Here is a 17,746-nt window from a genome sequence, read left to right as displayed (position 1 = left end):
GGCTAGCTTGGACTACATATGGTTGAGGTTGTAAGACTATGCCTAATTAAGTGTTTATAAATTTTTATAAGCATATGGTAATTATTGGATTAAATAATAATTTATTTATAAATATTAAAAAGAAATGAAAAACATTATCTCACATTTGAATGTGAAAAACGAAGAGAAATATTTTCTTTTTCAATCAAATAATACTGAGAAATGTCTAGCATAAAAAATTGAAATATTTTCATCTAGAATGTTCTTATTAATGATCGGAAAAAGAAAAATCTTGGTTTTGTTATTATTCTCGTTGTTCGTTAAATGGATAAAAAATAACTTTGCTTACAAGAACTATTGGAACTATTTATAACGAATTTAATTGATGTTTTATCATTTAATATAAAGAATTTATGGCAAAAAATAGTTATATATACAACCTCAATCATATGGACTACCCCCTGAATTTAAGCAATTAATTAGGGGAGGAAAAGAAACTAACAAGGATTTCTTAGTACGGCGAGCGAAAAGAAAACAGTTCAGCACTAAGTCACTTTGTCTATATGGCAAATGTGAGATGCAGTGTATGGAGCCGTCAATATTTAGTATGAGAATTTAATATTTAAGTCCTTCTTAAATGAGGCCATTTACCCATAGAGGGTGCCAGGCCCGTATAACGTTAATGATTACTAGATGATGTTTCCAAAGAGTCGTGTTGCTTGATAGTGCAGCACTAAGTGGGTGGTAAACTCCATCTAAAACTAAATATAACCATGAGACCGATAGTAAACAAGTACCGTGAGGGAAAGTTGAAAAGAACTCTGAATAGAGAGTTAAACAGTACGTGAAACTGCTTAGAGGTTAAGCCCGATGAACTGAATATCCGTTATGGGAAAATCTCATCATTAAAATTGTAATATTTAAATAATATTATTAGAATAATGTGCATTTTTCCATATAAGGACATTGTAATCTATTAGCATATCGAAATTTATCAATAAAATATAACTATATGTTAATTCCATTAAATTGCTTGCATTTTAACCAGAATAAATGTTATTAAATTGATAAAGTCTGATAGATTTTATATTAACAGAGCGTTAATTTTTCGGAATTATATAATGGCATAATTATCATTGATTTTTGTGTTTATTATATGCTCTTGTATGATTAACAATGCGAAAGATTCAGGATACCTTCGGGACCCGTCTTGAAACACGGACCAAGGAGTCTAACATATGTGCAAGTTATTGGGATGTAAACCTAATAGCGTAATTAACTTGACTAATAATGGGATTAGTTTTTTAGCTATTTATAGCTAATTAACACAATCCCGGGGCGTTCTATATAGTTATGTATAATGTATATTTATATTATTTATGCCTCTAACTGGAACGTACCTTGAGCATATATGCTGTGACCCGAAAGATGGTGAACTATACTTGATCAGGTTGAAGTCAGGGGAAACCCTGATGGAAGACCGAAACAGTTCTGACGTGCAAATCGATTGTCAGAATTGAGTATAGGGGCGAAAGACCAATCGAACCATCTAGTAGCTGGTTCCTTCCGAAGTTTCCCTCAGGATAGCTGGTGCATTTTAATATTATATAAAATAATCTTATCTGGTAAAGCGAATGATTAGAGGCCTTAGGGTCGAAACGATCTTAACCTATTCTCAAACTTTAAATGGGTAAGAACCTTAACTTTCTTGATATGAAGTTCAAGGTTATGATATAATGTGCCCAGTGGGCCTTTTGGTAAGCAGAACTGGCGCTGTGGGATGAACCAAACGTAATGTTACGGTGCCCAAATTAACAACTCATGCAGATACCATGAAAGGCGTTGGTTGCTTAAAACAGCAGGACGGTGATCATGGAAGTCGAAATCCGCTAAGGAGTGTGTAACAACTCACCTGCCGAAGCAACTAGCCCTTAAAATGGATGGCGCTTAAGTTGTATACCTATACATTACCGCTAAAGTAGATGATTTATATTACTTGTGATATAAATTTTGAAACTTTAGTGAGTAGGAAGGTACAATGGTATGCGTAGAAGTGTTTGGCGTAAGCCTGCATGGAGCTGCCATTGGTACAGATCTTGGTGGTAGTAGCAAATAATCGAATGAGACCTTGGAGGACTGAAGTGGAGAAGGGTTTCGTGTGAACAGTGGTTGATCACGAGTTAGTCGGTCCTAAGTTCAAGGCGAAAGCCGAAAATTTTCAAGTAAAACAAAAATGCCTAACTATATAAACAAAGCGAATATAATACACTTGAATAATTTTGAACGAAAGGGAATACGGTTCCAATTCCGTAACCTGTTGAGTATCCGTTTGTTATTAAATATGGGCCTCGTGCTCATCCTGGCAACAGGAACGACCATAAAGAAGCCGTCGAGAGATATCGGAAGAGTTTTCTTTTCTGTTTTATAGCCGTACTACCATGGAAGTCTTTCGCAGAGAGATATGGTAGATGGGCTAGAAGAGCATGACATATACTGTTGTGTCGATATTTTCTCCTCGGACCTTGAAAATTTATGGTGGGGACACGCAAACTTCTCAACAGGCCGTACCAATATCCGCAGCTGGTCTCCAAGGTGAAGAGTCTCTAGTCGATAGAATAATGTAGGTAAGGGAAGTCGGCAAATTAGATCCGTAACTTCGGGATAAGGATTGGCTCTGAAGATTGAGATAGTCGGGCTTGATTGGGAAACAATAACATGGTTTATGTGCTCGTTCTGGGTAAATAGAGTTTCTAGCATTTATGTTAGTTACTTGTTCCCCGGATAGTTTAGTTACGTAGCCAATTGTGGAACTTTCTTGCTAAAATTTTTAAGAATACTATTTGGGTTAAACCAATTAGTTCTTATCAATTATAACGATTATCAATTAACAATCAATTCAGAACTGGCACGGACTTGGGGAATCCGACTGTCTAATTAAAACAAAGCATTGTGATGGCCCTAGCGGGTGTTGACACAATGTGATTTCTGCCCAGTGCTCTGAATGTCAAAGTGAAGAAATTCAAGTAAGCGCGGGTCAACGGCGGGAGTACGGGTCCTAGGCCTACTACCAGCCCTTACGACTAAGCCCCTAATGTAATTTCATGTTTGCTCCGTCCTTTTTTTTACGGCCCGGGGGACAAGGATTAGCTCCCCCGTTATCTCACTTGGCTATTTTGACCCAACTTGGTTTACAGTATTTTTGCCTTCATATAAAATTATTGCGGTCCTCTTGAAATTTTTGGTTCCCCGCAAATCGACAATGGTTTTCCAATGGGCACCTATCATCAGGGATAGGGGGAGTTCCGTTCCAACACATCATCGTCAATGGGCCTAGGGATACAAGCTTCTTGATCAAAGTATCACGCGCAGATGCATCTCCAATTACTCCAAGGACATTGCCTGGGGCGGTAGGAGGTGTCCAAGGCCAGCTCAGTGCGGACAGAAACCACACATAGAGCAAAAGGGCAAATGCTGACTTGATCTCGGTGTCAGTACACACAGGGACAGCAAAAGCTCGGCCTATCGATCCTTTTGGTTTAAAGAGTTTTTAACAAGAGGTGTCAGAAAAGTTACCATAGGGATAACTGGCTTGTGGCGGCCAAGCGTTCATAGCGACGTCGCTTTTTGATCCTTCGATGTCGGCTCTTCCTATCATTGTGAAGCAAAATTCAAGCGTTGGATTGTTCACCCATGCAAGGGAACGTGAGCTGGGTTTAGACCGTCGTGAGACAGGTTAGTTTTACCCTACTAATGACAAACGTTGTTGCGAAGCATTCCTGCGTAGTACGAGAGGAACCGCAGGTACGGACCAATGGCACAATACTTGTTCGAGCGAACAGTGGTATGACGCTAGTCCGTTGGATTATGCCTGAACGCCTCTAAGGTCGTATCCGTGCTGGACTGCAATGATAAATAAGGGGCAATTTGCATTGTATGGCTTCTAAACCATTTAAAGTTTATAATTTATTTTATAAACGACAATGGATGTGATGCCAATGTATTTGTAACATAGTAAATTAGGAGGATTTCGATCACCTGATGCCGCGCTAGTTACATATAAAAGCATTATTTAATACAATGACAAAGCCTAGAATCAATTGTAAACGACTTTTGTAACAGGCAAGGTGTTGTAAGTGGTTGAGCAGCTGCCATACTGCGATCCACTGAAGCTTATCCTTTGCTTGATGATTCGATAAATAAATGATTTTTCCTGTAGCCAAACAAACACCTCGTCATCAATTTAGTGACGCATATGATATTGTCCCTATCATATAATTTTTGATATAAGACTTTAAAGAATTATATCAAGTTGCCAAATACCTCGTCATCAATTTAGTGACGCATATGATATTGTCCCTATCGTATAATTTTTGATATAAAGACTTTAAAGAATTCTATCACGTTGCCAATACCTCGTCATCAATTTAGTGACGCATATGATATTGTCCCTATCATATAATTAATATAAAGACTTTAATGAATTGTGTCAAGTTGCCAAACACTCGTCATCAATTTAGTGACGCATATGATATTGTCCCTATCATATAATTTTGATATAAAAACTTTAAAGAATTGTATCAAGTTGCCAAATACCTCGTCATCAATTTAGTGACGCATATGATATTGTCTCTATCATATAATTAATATAAAGACTTTAATGAATTGTGTCAAGTTGCCAAACACTCGTCATCAATTTAGTGACGCATATGATATTGTCCCTATCATATAATTTTTGATATAAAACTTTAAAGAATTGTATCAAGTTGCCAAATACCTCGTCATCAATTTAGTGACGCATATGATATTGTCCTATCATATAATTAATATAAAGACTTTAATGAATTGTGTCAAGTTGCCAAACACCTCGTCATCAATTTAGTGACGCATATGATATTGTCCCTATCATATAATTTTTGATATAAAACTTTAAAGAATTGTATCAAGTTGCCAAATACCTCGTCATCAATTTAGTGACGCATATGATATTGTCTCTATCATATAATTAATATAAAGACTTTAATGATTTGTGTCACGTTGCCAAACACCTCGTCATCAATTTAGTGACGCATATGATATTGTCCCTATCATATAATTAATATAAAGACTTTTTAAAGAATTGTATCAAGTTGCCAAACACCTCGTCATCAACTACTATATTATGGTTGCGCCGACCTCTCATATTGTATTCTCTTATGTCTTCATAGGATTTTGGCAATTATACGAGTAAATTAAATAATATACATATGAAAATGATTAATTATTATATGTATAAGGGAAAAAATGCTGAAATATTCCATATTATCTTAGTATTATAGAGGAAAGACCGTTGCCGACCTCTGATATTGTTCAAACTTATGTATTTATTTGATTTTGGCAATTATATGAGTAAATTAAATAATATACATATAAATGATTAAATATTATATGTATAAATGTATAAGGGAAAAAATGATGAAATATTCCCATATTATCTTAGTATTATAGAGGAAAGACCGTTGCTGACCTCTGATATTGTTCAAACTTATGTATTTATATGATTTTGGCAATTATATGAGTAAATTAAATAATATACATATGAAAATTATTAATTATTATATGTATAGGGGAAAAAATGCTGAAATATTCCCACATTCTCTTAGTATTATAGAGAAAAGCCATTATAGTGAGAGGGTATAGTAGTGTAAACGACCGGAATTACGACAGAGGGTTCAAAAACTACTATAGGTAGGCAGTGGTTGCCGACCTCTCATATTGTTCAAAACTTATGTATTCATATGATTTTGGCAATTATATGAGTAAATTAAATAATATACATATGAAAATTATTAATTATTATATGTATAGGGGAAAAAATGCTGAAATATTCCCACATTCTCTTAGTATTATAGAGAAAAGCCATTATAGTGAGAGGGTATAGTAGTGTAAACGACCGGAATTACGACAGAGGGTTCAAAAACTACTATAGGTAGGCAGTGGTTGCCGACCTCTCATATTGTTCAAAACTTATGTATTCATATGATTTTGGCAATTATATGAGTAAATTAAATAATATACATATGAAAATTATTAATTATTATATGTATAAGGGAAAAAATGCTGAAAATATCCCACATTCTCTTAGTATAATAGAGAAAAGCCATTATAGTGAGAGGGTATAGTAGTGTAAACGACCGGAATTACGACAGAGGGTTCAAAACTACTATAGGTAGGCAGTGGTTGCCGACCTCTCATATTGTTCAAAACTTATGTATTCATATGATTTTGGCAATAATATGAGTAAATTAAATAATATACATATGAAAATGATTAATTATTATATGTATAAGGGAAAAAATGCTGAAAATATCCCACATTCTCTTAGTATTATAGAGAAAAGCCATTATAGTGAGAGGGTATAGTAGTGTAAACGACCGGAATTACGACAGAGGGTTCAAAAACTACTATAGGTAGGCAGTGGTTGCCGACCTCTCATATTGTTCAAAACTTATGTATTCATATGATTTTGGCAATAATATGAGTAAATTAAATAATATACATATGAAAATGATTAATTATTATATGTATAAGGGAAAAAATGCTGAAAATATCCCACATTCTCTTAGTATTATAGAGAAAAGCCATTATAGTGAGAGGGTATAGTAGTGTAAACGACCGGAATTACGACAGAGGGTTCAAAAACTACTATAGGTAGGCAGTGGTTGCCGACCTCTCATATTGTTCAAAACTTATGTATTCATATGATTTTGGCAATAATATGAGTAAATTAAATAATATACATATGAAAATGATTAATTATTATATGTATAAGGGAAAAAATGCTGAAAATATCCCACATTCTCTTAGTATTATAGAGAAAAGCCATTATAGTGAGAGGGTATAGTAGTGTAAACGACCGGAATTACGACAGAGGGTTCAAAAACTACTATAGGTAGGCAGTGGTTGCCGACCTCTCATATTGTTCAAAACTTATGTATTCATATGATTTTGGCAATAATATGAGTAAATTAAATAATATACATATGAAAATGATTAATTATTATATGTATAAGGGAAAAATAATCATATTATATATGAATAATGGAAAAAAAATGAAATGTTCCTATAATCTCTTAATATATAAGAGAATAGCCCGTATGTTGGGTGGCAAACGGAATTGAAAATACCCGCTTTGAGGACAGCGGGTTCAAAAACTACTATAGGTAGGCAGTGGTTGCCGACCTCCCGCATTATTCGAAATATTTATTTCGGATTATGTTTATATTGGTTACATACAATAAAGTATATTATTATCCGTACAAATTTGTTTCTCAGTTCTATAGAACACGGGACTTGGCTCCGCGGATAATAGGAATATACGCTTTATAGATAATATCGTTGAAACAAAAGTCAAGTTTCTATTATATATAGAATAACAAATCGTTTCCATATATTATCGTTAATTTTTGGAGGCAGGCAAATATTAATTTATTACCTGCCGTATAGTTGGATTATTATATCGTTACGGTATAATACAAATATGGATTCTTATGAAAGAAATATAAAATTATATATTAAATGTGGAAATATTATCATATGCGCTTGGTTTTATGTTATATATTACCAGAGATATATATGAAAAGAGATAAATTTTAAATTTATCTTCAAAATGCAAATGATTTAACTTAATATTTATATTGGTTAAACAAAAATTGTACATGTGTGGATACAATAATTATGTATGTTGGAAATAAAATGATATTTTATAATGAAATATGTATGTATAAAAAGATAAAATTATAGAAATATATATATTACAATAATTAGATGAAATTCTTGTTATATTGGTAAAACAAGTATAAATTAAAAATGAAAATATGGATTACGAATGCTATATAAAAATGGCCGTAATCGAATGGATTTTTTTACTTATATATTTAAAATTTTACCCAAAGGCGAAATATTGAATTTTATTCAATATAATAAAAATCATGGAATTATATAAAGTGAAAAATCTATATATCTATATATCTATTATATTGCTTATTTCGATTCAAAATATATGAATGGAATATGAAGGAAAAACATTATTCTGGTTGATCCTGCCAGTAGTTATATGCTTGTCTCAAAGATTAAGCCATGCATGTCTAAGTACACACGAATTAAAAGTGAAACCGCAAAAGGCTCATTATATCAGTTATGGTTCCTTAGATCGTTAACAGTTACTTGGATAACTGTGGTAATTCTAGAGCTAATACATGCAATTAAAACATGAACCTTATGGGACATGTGCTTTTATTAGGCTAAAACCAAGCGATCGCAAGATCGTTATATTGGTTGAACTCTAGATAACATGCAGATCGTATGGTCTTGTACCGACGACAGATCTTTCAAATGTCTGCCCTATCAACTTTTGATGGTAGTATCTAGGACTACCATGGTTGCAACGGGTAACGGGGAATCAGGGTTCGATTCCGGAGAGGGAGCCTGAGAAACGGCTACCACATCTAAGGAAGGCAGCAGGCGCGTAAATTACCCACTCCCAGCTCGGGGAGGTAGTGACGAAAAATAACAATACAGGACTCATATCCGAGGCCCTGTAATTGGAATGAGTACACTTTAAATCCTTTAACAAGGACCAATTGGAGGGCAAGTCTGGTGCCAGCAGCCGCGGTAATTCCAGCTCCAATAGCGTATATTAAAGTTGTTGCGGTTAAAACGTTCGTAGTTGAACTTGTGCTTCATACGGGTAGTACAACTTACAATTGTGGTTAGTACTATACCTTTATGTATGTAAGCGTATTACCGGTGGAGTTCTTATATGTGATTAAATACTTGTATTTTTTCATATGTTCCTCCTATTTAAAAACCTGCACTAGTGCTCTTAAACGAGTGTTATTGTGGGCCGGTACTATTACTTTGAACAAATTAGAGTGCTTAAAGCAGGCTTCAAATGCCTGAATATTCTGTGCATGGGATAATGAAATAAGACCTCTGTTCTGCTTTCATTGGTTTTCAGATCAAGAGGTAATGATTAATAGAAGCAGTTTGGGGGCATTAGTATTACGACGCGAGAGGTGAAATTCTTGGACCGTCGTAAGACTAACTTAAGCGAAAGCATTTGCCAAAGATGTTTTCATTAATCAAGAACGAAAGTTAGAGGTTCGAAGGCGATCAGATACCGCCCTAGTTCTAACCATAAACGATGCCAGCTAGCAATTGGGTGTAGCTACTTTTATGGCTCTCTCAGTCGCTTCCCGGGAAACCAAAGCTTTTGGGCTCCGGGGGAAGTATGGTTGCAAAGCTGAAACTTAAAGGAATTGACGGAAGGGCACCACCAGGAGTGGAGCCTGCGGCTTAATTTGACTCAACACGGGAAAACTTACCAGGTCCGAACATAAGTGTGTAAGACAGATTGATAGCTCTTTCTCGAATCTATGGGTGGTGGTGCATGGCCGTTCTTAGTTCGTGGAGTGATTTGTCTGGTTAATTCCGATAACGAACGAGACTCAAATATATTAAATAGATATCTTCAGGATTATGGTGCTGAAGCTTATGTAGCCTTCATTCATGGTGGCAGTAAAATGTTTATTGTGTTTGAATGTGTTTATGTAAGTGGAGCCGTACCTGTTGGTTTGTCCCATTATAAGGACACTAGCTTCTTAAATGGACAAATTGCGTCTAGCAATAATGAGATTGAGCAATAACAGGTCTGTGATGCCCTTAGATGTCCTGGGCTGCACGCGCGCTACAATGAAAGTATCAACGTGTATTTCCTAGACCGAGAGGTCCGGGTAAACCGCTGAACCACTTTCATGCTTGGGATTGTGAACTGAAACTGTTCACATGAACTTGGAATTCCCAGTAAGTGTGAGTCATTAACTCGCATTGATTACGTCCCTGCCCTTTGTACACACCGCCCGTCGCTACTACCGATTGAATTATTTAGTGAGGTCTCCGGACGTGATCACTGTGACGCCTTGCGTGTTACGGTTGTTTCGCAAAAGTTGACCGAACTTGATTATTTAGAGGAAGTAAAAGTCGTAACAAGGTTTCCGTAGGTGAACCTGCGGAAGGATCATTATTGTATAATATCCTTATCGTTAATAAACATTTGTTATAATACAAATAAATACAATTTACCAAAATAAAAATATTACAAAATGATTCCACGGAATCAAAAGTTAAAGTCAAAATAAAATGAAGATGGCTTTTATTTTATATGTGGGGCTTGGCAACCTCATAAAAAGACTTTAACATTATTAATGTTGTTGTGCGTATTTGTGGCAGTACCTACTACAACAATGGCGTTTCCTATAAAAACAAATTCTCGAAAATGGAAATCGAAGAAACTGAACAAAATTTGAAAGTAGAAGTCGAATTAAAATTAAAATAATTTTGAATGTGGTATTCAAAATAAGTGTGTGTGTATATGGACCATAATATACACGCGTTGCGAATATGTATTGTTCATCTATGTTATGAGCATACGTTGGCTAATGCAACAACCTAAAATATACAATGTTTGTACCTGTCATCCATCAGGTTAATGTTTTATATAAATTTTGCAGTATGTGTCACCCAAAATAGCAAACCATAACCAGATTTTTATGATACATAATGCTTATATGAAACTAAGACATATCGCAACATTTATTTTTAGGTATAAAAATAAATTTATTGAAGGAATTGATATATGCCAGTAAAATGGTGTATTTTTAATTTCTTTCAATAAAAACAATATTGATATTATATAAAAATGAATTATAAAACTCTAAGCGGTGGATCACTCGGCTCATGGGTCGATGAAGAACGCAGCAAACTGTGCGTCATCGTGTGAACTGCAGGACACATGAACATCGACATTTTGAACGCATATCGCAGTCCATGCTGTTATGTACTTTAATTAATTTTATAGTGCTGCTTGGACTACATATGGTTGAGGGTTGTAAGACTATGCTAATTAAGTTGTTTATAAATTTTTTATAAGCATATGGTATATTATTGGATTAAATAATGATTTTATTCATAATATTAAAAAAGAAATGAAAAACATTATCTCACATTTGAATGTGAAAAACGAAGAGAAATATTTTCTTTTTCAATCAAATAATACTGAGAAATGTCTAGCATAAAAAATTGAAATATTTTTCATCTAGAATTGTCTCTTATTAATGATTCGGAAAAAGAAAAATCTTGGTTTTGTTATTATTCTTCGTTGGTTCGTTAAATGGATAAAAAATAACTTTGCTTACAAGAACTATTGGAACTATTTATAACGAATTTAATTGATTGTTTTATCATTTATATATAAAGAATTTATGGCAAAAAATAGTTATATATACAACCTCAACTCATATGGGACTACCCCCTGAATTTAAGCATATTAATTAGGGGAGGAAAAGAAACTAACAAGGATTTTCTTAGTAGCGGCGAGCGAAAAGAAAACAGTTCAGCACTAAGTCACTTTGTCTATATGGCAAATGTGAGATGCAGTGTATGGAGCGTCAATATTCTAGTATGAGAAATTAATGATTTAAGTCCTTCTTAAATGAGGCCATTTACCCATAGAGGGTGCCAGGCCCGTATAACGTTAATGATTACTAGATGATGTTTCCAAAGAGTCGTGTTGCTTGATAGTGCAGCACTAAGTGGGTGGTAAACTCCATCTAAAACTAAATATAACCATGAGACCGATAGTAAACAAGTACCGTGAGGGAAAGTTGAAAAGAACTCTGAATAGAGAGTTAAACAGTACGTGAAACTGCTTAGAGGTTAAGCCCGATGAACCTGAATATCCGTTATGGAAAATTCATCATTAAAATTGTAATATTTAAATAATATTATTAAGAATAATGTGCATTTTTTCCATATAAGGACATTGTAATCTATTAGCATATCCCAAATTTATCATAAAATATAACTTATAGTTTATTCCAATTAAATTGCTTGCATTTTAACACAGAATAAATGTTATTAATTTGATAAAGTGCTGATAGATTTATATTATTACAGAGCGTTAATTTTTCGGAATTATATAATGGCATAATTATCATTGATTTTTGTGTTTATTATATGCTCTTGTATGATTAACAATGCGAAAGATTCAGGATACCTTCGGGACCCGTCTTGAAACACGGACCAAGGAGTCTAACATATGTGCAAGTTATTGGGATGTAAACCTAATAGCGTAATTAACTTGACTAATAATGGGATTAGTTTTTTAGCTATTTATAGCTAATTAACACAATCCCGGGGCGTTCTATATAGTTATGTATAATGTATATTTATATTATTTATGCCTCTAACTGGAACGTACCTTGAGCATATATGCTGTGACCCGAAAGATGGTGAACTATACTTGATCAGGTTGAAGTCAGGGGAAACCCTGATGGAAGACCGAAACAGTTCTGACGTGCAAATCGATTGTCAGAATTGAGTATAGGGGCGAAAGACCAATCGAACCATCTAGTAGCTGGTTCCTTCCGAAGTTTCCCTCAGGATAGCTGGTGCATTTTAATATTATATAAAATAATCTTATCTGGTAAAGCGAATGATTAGAGGCCTTAGGGTCGAAACGATCTTAACCTATTCTCAAACTTTAAATGGGTAAGAACCTTAACTTTCTTGATATGAAGTTCAAGGTTATGATATAATGTGCCCAGTGGGCCACTTTTGGTAAGCAGAACTGGCGCTGTGGGATGAACCAAACGTAATGTTACGGTGCCCAAATTAACAACTCATGCAGATACCATGAAAGGCGTTGGTTGCTTAAAACAGCAGGACGGTGATCATGGAAGTCGAAATCCGCTAAGGAGTGTGTAACAACTCACCTGCCGAAGCAACTAGCCCTTAAAATGGATGGCGCTTAAGTTGTATACCTATACATTACCGCTAAAGTAGATGATTTATATTACTTGTGATATAAATTTTGAAACTTTAGTGAGTAGGAAGGTACAATGGTATGCGTAGAAGTGTTTGGCGTAAGCCTGCATGGAGCTGCCATTGGTACAGATCTTGGTGGTAGTAGCAAATAATCGAATGAGACCTTGGAGGACTGAAGTGGAGAAGGGTTTCGTGTGAACAGTGGTTGATCACGAGTTAGTCGGTCCTAAGTTCAAGGCGAAAGCCGAAAATTTTCAAGTAAAACAAAAATGCCTAACTATATAAACAAAGCGAATATAATACACTTGAATAATTTTGAACGAAAGGGAATACGGTTCCAATTCCGTAACCTGTTGAGTATCCGTTTGTTATTAAATATGGGCCTCGTGCTCATCCTGGCAACAGGAACGACCATAAAGAAGCCGTCGAGAGATATCGGAAGAGTTTTCTTTTCTGTTTTATAGCCGTACTACCATGGAAGTCTTTCGCAGAGAGATATGGTAGATGGGCTAGAAGAGCATGACATATACTGTTGTGTCGATATTTTCTCCTCGGACCTTGAAAATTTATGGTGGGGACACGCAAACTTCTCAACAGGCCGTACCAATATCCGCAGCTGGTCTCCAAGGTGAAGAGTCTCTAGTCGATAGAATAATGTAGGTAAGGGAAGTCGGCAAATTAGATCCGTAACTTCGGGATAAGGATTGGCTCTGAAGATTGAGATAGTCGGGCTTGATTGGGAAACAATAACATGGTTTATGTGCTCGTTCTGGGTAAATAGAGTTTCTAGCATTTATGTTAGTTACTTGTTCCCCGGATAGTTTAGTTACGTAGCCAATTGTGGAACTTTCTTGCTAAAATTTTTAAGAATACTATTTGGGTTAAACCAATTAGTTCTTATCAATTATAACGATTATCAATTAACAATCAATTCAGAACTGGCACGGACTTGGGGAATCCGACTGTCTAATTAAAACAAAGCATTGTGATGGCCCTAGCGGGTGTTGACACAATGTGATTTCTGCCCAGTGCTCTGAATGTCAAAGTGAAGAAATTCAAGTAAGCGCGGGTCAACGGCGGGAGTAACTATGACTCTACGCATGCATCTATATTGACACCTTACGTCTTATGGTGCGCAAAGGGCTTCGTGACTACGTAAGAATACGTACGAGGGTGCGTACCAGTCTCAATGGGCGGGGAGAGGATGTCCTGCTAGAGGAGTGAAGCAGGGTGACCTTTGTCTCCTATTCTATTTAACTTGGTAATGGACAGGTTATAAACCTACCAGCGAAATGTGCAGAGTCGGAAATGCCATTACTAACGCGGCCGCGTTTGCAGATGATTTGGTACTATTTGCTGAAACTCGAATGGGACTTCAAGTATTGTTGGACAGAACGTTGGATTTTCTATCTCTCGTCGGCCTCAAACTTAATGCCGACAAATGTTTTACCGTTGGCATTAAGGGCCAGCCGAAACAGAAGTGTACCGTGCTAGAGGCACAGAGCTTTTACGTAGGCTCAAGAGAGATTCCATCATTGAAGCGAACGGACGAGTGGAAGTACTTAGGCATCAACTTCACTGCAACTGGGAGGGTTCGATGCAATCCGGCCGAGGACATTGGTCCAAAGCTACAAAGATTGACAAAGGCCCCCCTCAAACCACAACAGAGGATGTTCGCCCTAAGGACTGTCCTTATCCCACAGCTCTATCACAAGTTAGCCCTTGGGAGTGTGGCGATAGGCGTCCTACGAAAAACTGACAAACTAATACGATACTATGTGCGAAGATGGCTAAATCTTCCGCTGGATGTGCCGATAGCATTCATTCACGCACCCCCAAAAAGTGGAGGTCTCGGAATTCCATCACTTAGATGGGTAGCTCCAATGTTAAGGCTAAGACGTTTGAGTAATATTAAATGGCCTCACCTCACGCAAAACGAGGTAGCCAGCTCTTTCCTCGAAGCCGAAAAACAACGGGCCCGAGATAGATTATTTGCAGAACAACATGAATTGTTATCGCGTCCGGCAATAGAAAAATATTGGGCGAACAAATTGTACCTCTCAGTTGATGGCAGCGGACTCCGTGAAGCGGGCCATTGGGGACCGCAACACGGGTGGGTTAATCAACCCACGCGTTTACTAACAGGAAAGGAATATATAGACGGTATTCGTCTGCGGATAAATGCCCTACCCACGAAGTCTCGTACTACAAGGGGAAGGCACGAATTGGAACGACAGTGTCGTGCAGGATGTGACGCTCCCGAAACAACAAACCATATAATGCAAAAATGTTACCGATCGCATGGGAGGCGCGTAGCTAGACACAACTGCGTAGTAAATCGAATCAAGCGGGGACTTGAGGAGAGAGGCTGCGCGGTCATTGTTGAACCAAGTCTGCAGTGCGAATCCGGCCTTAATAAACCGGACCTGGTGGCACTACGACAAAATCACATTGATGTGATCGACATACAAATTGTGACAGACGGACACTCTATGGATGATGCGCACCAGCGCAAAATCAATAGATACGACAGACCGGACATACGAACTGAATTGCGTCGCAGATTCGAAGCCGCAGGTGACATTGAATTCCATTCTGCCACCCTGAACTGGAGGGGGATCTGGAGTGGTCAATCCGTTAAAAGATTGATAGCGAAGGGTCTCCTCAGCAAATATGATAGTCATATCATTAGCGTCCAGGTTATGAGAGGCAGTCTCGGTTGTTTTAAACAGTTCATGTACCTGAGCGGGTTTTCCCGAGATTGGACTTAGCTAAAACGTTTGGTTCAAAACATTTGCTTGCTGTCTTGGCATAACATCAATAAAGGCATAAACATCGCAAATAATGGTAATATATAAATGGCTATGAGGATGGTTTTAGTACGTAGGCGTTGCGGAACTTCGGTTCAGCAATGAATCGTGCATGCTAGGAAACTGAAGTGTTGACAGACCTAGTATCTTTCGATAGATTTCCATACCTCCGCGATCAAAAAAAAAAAAAAAAAAATAGCCAAATGCCTCGTCATCTAATTAGTGACGCGCATGAATGGATTAACGAGATTCCTACTGTCCCTATCTACTATCTAGCGAAACCACAGCCAAGGGAACGGGCTTGGAATAATTAGCGGGGAAAGAAGACCCTTTTGAGCTTGACTCTAATCTGGCAGTGTAAGGAGACATAAGAGGTGTAGAATAAGTGGGAGATATTAGACCTCGGTTTGGTATCGTCAATGAAATACCACTACTCTTATTGTTTCCTTACTTACTTGATTAAATGGAACGTGTATCATTTCCTAGCCATTATACGGATATATTTATTATATCTTATGGTATTGGGTTTTGATGCAAGCTTCTTGATCAAAGTATCACGAGTTTGTTATATAATCGCAAACAAATTCTTTAATAAAACGATGCATTTATGTATTTTTGATTTGAAAATTTGGTATAACTCCAATTACTCAGGTATGATCCAATTCAAGGACATTGCCAGGTAGGGAGTTTGACTGGGGCGGTACATCTCTCAAATAATAACGGAGGTGTCCCAAGGCCAGCTCAGTGCGGACAGAAACCACACATAGAGCAAAAGGGCAAATGCTGACTTGATCTCGGTGTTCAGTACACACAGGGACAGCAAAAGCTCGGCCTATCGATCCTTTTGGTTTAAAGAGTTTTTAACAAGAGGTGTCAGAAAAGTTACCATAGGGATAACTGGCTTGTGGCGGCCAAGCGTTCATAGCGACGTCGCTTTTTGATCCTTCGATGTCGGCTCTTCCTATCATTGTGAAGCAAAATTCACCAAGCGTTGGATTGTTCACCCATGCAAGGGAACGTGAGCTGGGTTTAGACCGTCGTGAGACAGGTTAGTTTTACCCTACTAATGACAAAACGTTGTTGCGACAGCATTCCTGCGTAGTACGAGAGGAACCGCAGGTACGGACCAATGGCACAATACTTGTTCGAGCGAACAGTGGTATGACGCTACGTCCGTTGGATTATGCCTGAACGCCTCTAAGGTCGTATCCGTGCTGGACTGCAATGATAAATAAGGGGCAATTTGCATTGTATGGCTTCTAAACCATTTAAAGTTTATAATTTATTTTATAAACGACAATGGATGTGATGCCAATGTAATTTGTAACATAGTAAATTAGGAGGATCTTCGATCACCTGATGCCGCGCTAGTTACATATAAAAGCATTATTTAATACAATGACAAAGCCTAGAATCAATTGTAAACGACTTTTGTAACAGGCAAGGTGTTGTAAGTGGTTGAGCAGCTGCCATACTGCGATCCACTGAAGCTTATCCTTTGCTTGATGATTCGATAAATAAATGATTTTTCCTGTAGCCAAACAAACACCTCGTCATCAATTTAGTGACGCATATGATATTGTCCCTATCATATAATTTTTGATATAAAGACTTTAAAGAATTATATCAAGTTGCCAAATACCTCGTCATCAATTTAGTGACGCATATGATATTGTCCCTATCATATAATTAATATAAAGACTTTAATGAATTGTGTCAAGTTGCCAAACACCTCGTCATCAATTTAGTGACGCATATGATATTGTCCCTATCATATAATTTTTGATATAAAAACTTTAAAGAATTGTATCAAGTTGCCAAATACCTCGTCATCAATTTAGTGACGCATATGATATTGTCCCTATCATATAATTAATATAAAGACTTTAATGAATTGTGTCAAGTTGCCAAACACCTCGTCATCAATTTAGTGACGCATATGATATTGTCCCTATCATATAATTTTTGATATAAAGACTTTAAAGAATTATATCAAGTTGCCAAATACCTCGTCATCAATTTAGTGACGCATATGATATTGTCTCTATCATATAATTAATATAAAGACTTTAATGAATTGTGTCAAGTTGCCAAAC

At 36.6% G+C, this 17,746-nt stretch overlaps 2 non-coding genes and 2 pseudogenes across 2 annotated transcripts; all 4 read left to right on the top strand.

Moving 5' to 3' along the window:
* The first annotated feature begins 415 nt into the window (after positions 1–415).
* LOC117149718 lies at positions 416–4,172 on the top strand (annotated as a pseudogene).
* A 3,872-nt stretch (positions 4,173–8,044) lies between these two features.
* LOC117149721 lies at positions 8,045–10,039 on the top strand. Its single transcript, XR_004460475.1, has one exon. It is a non-coding gene; the product is annotated as a small subunit ribosomal RNA (ribosomal RNA).
* Positions 10,040–10,725: 686 nt separating this feature from the next.
* LOC117149715 lies at positions 10,726–10,904 on the top strand. Its single transcript, XR_004460472.1, has one exon. It is a non-coding gene; the product is annotated as a 5.8S ribosomal RNA (ribosomal RNA).
* Positions 10,905–11,299: 395 nt separating this feature from the next.
* Positions 11,300–17,164, top strand: LOC117149716 (annotated as a pseudogene).
* Positions 17,165–17,746: the final 582 nt, after the last annotated feature.

The sequence above is a fragment of the Drosophila mauritiana genome, unplaced genomic scaffold (genome assembly GCF_004382145.1).
Source record: "Drosophila mauritiana strain mau12 unplaced genomic scaffold, ASM438214v1 U_292, whole genome shotgun sequence".
NCBI lineage: Eukaryota > Metazoa > Arthropoda > Insecta > Diptera > Drosophilidae > Drosophila > Drosophila mauritiana.
Note: the sequence above shows the minus strand (reverse complement) of the source record. Positions and strands in the feature narration are given on the sequence as shown.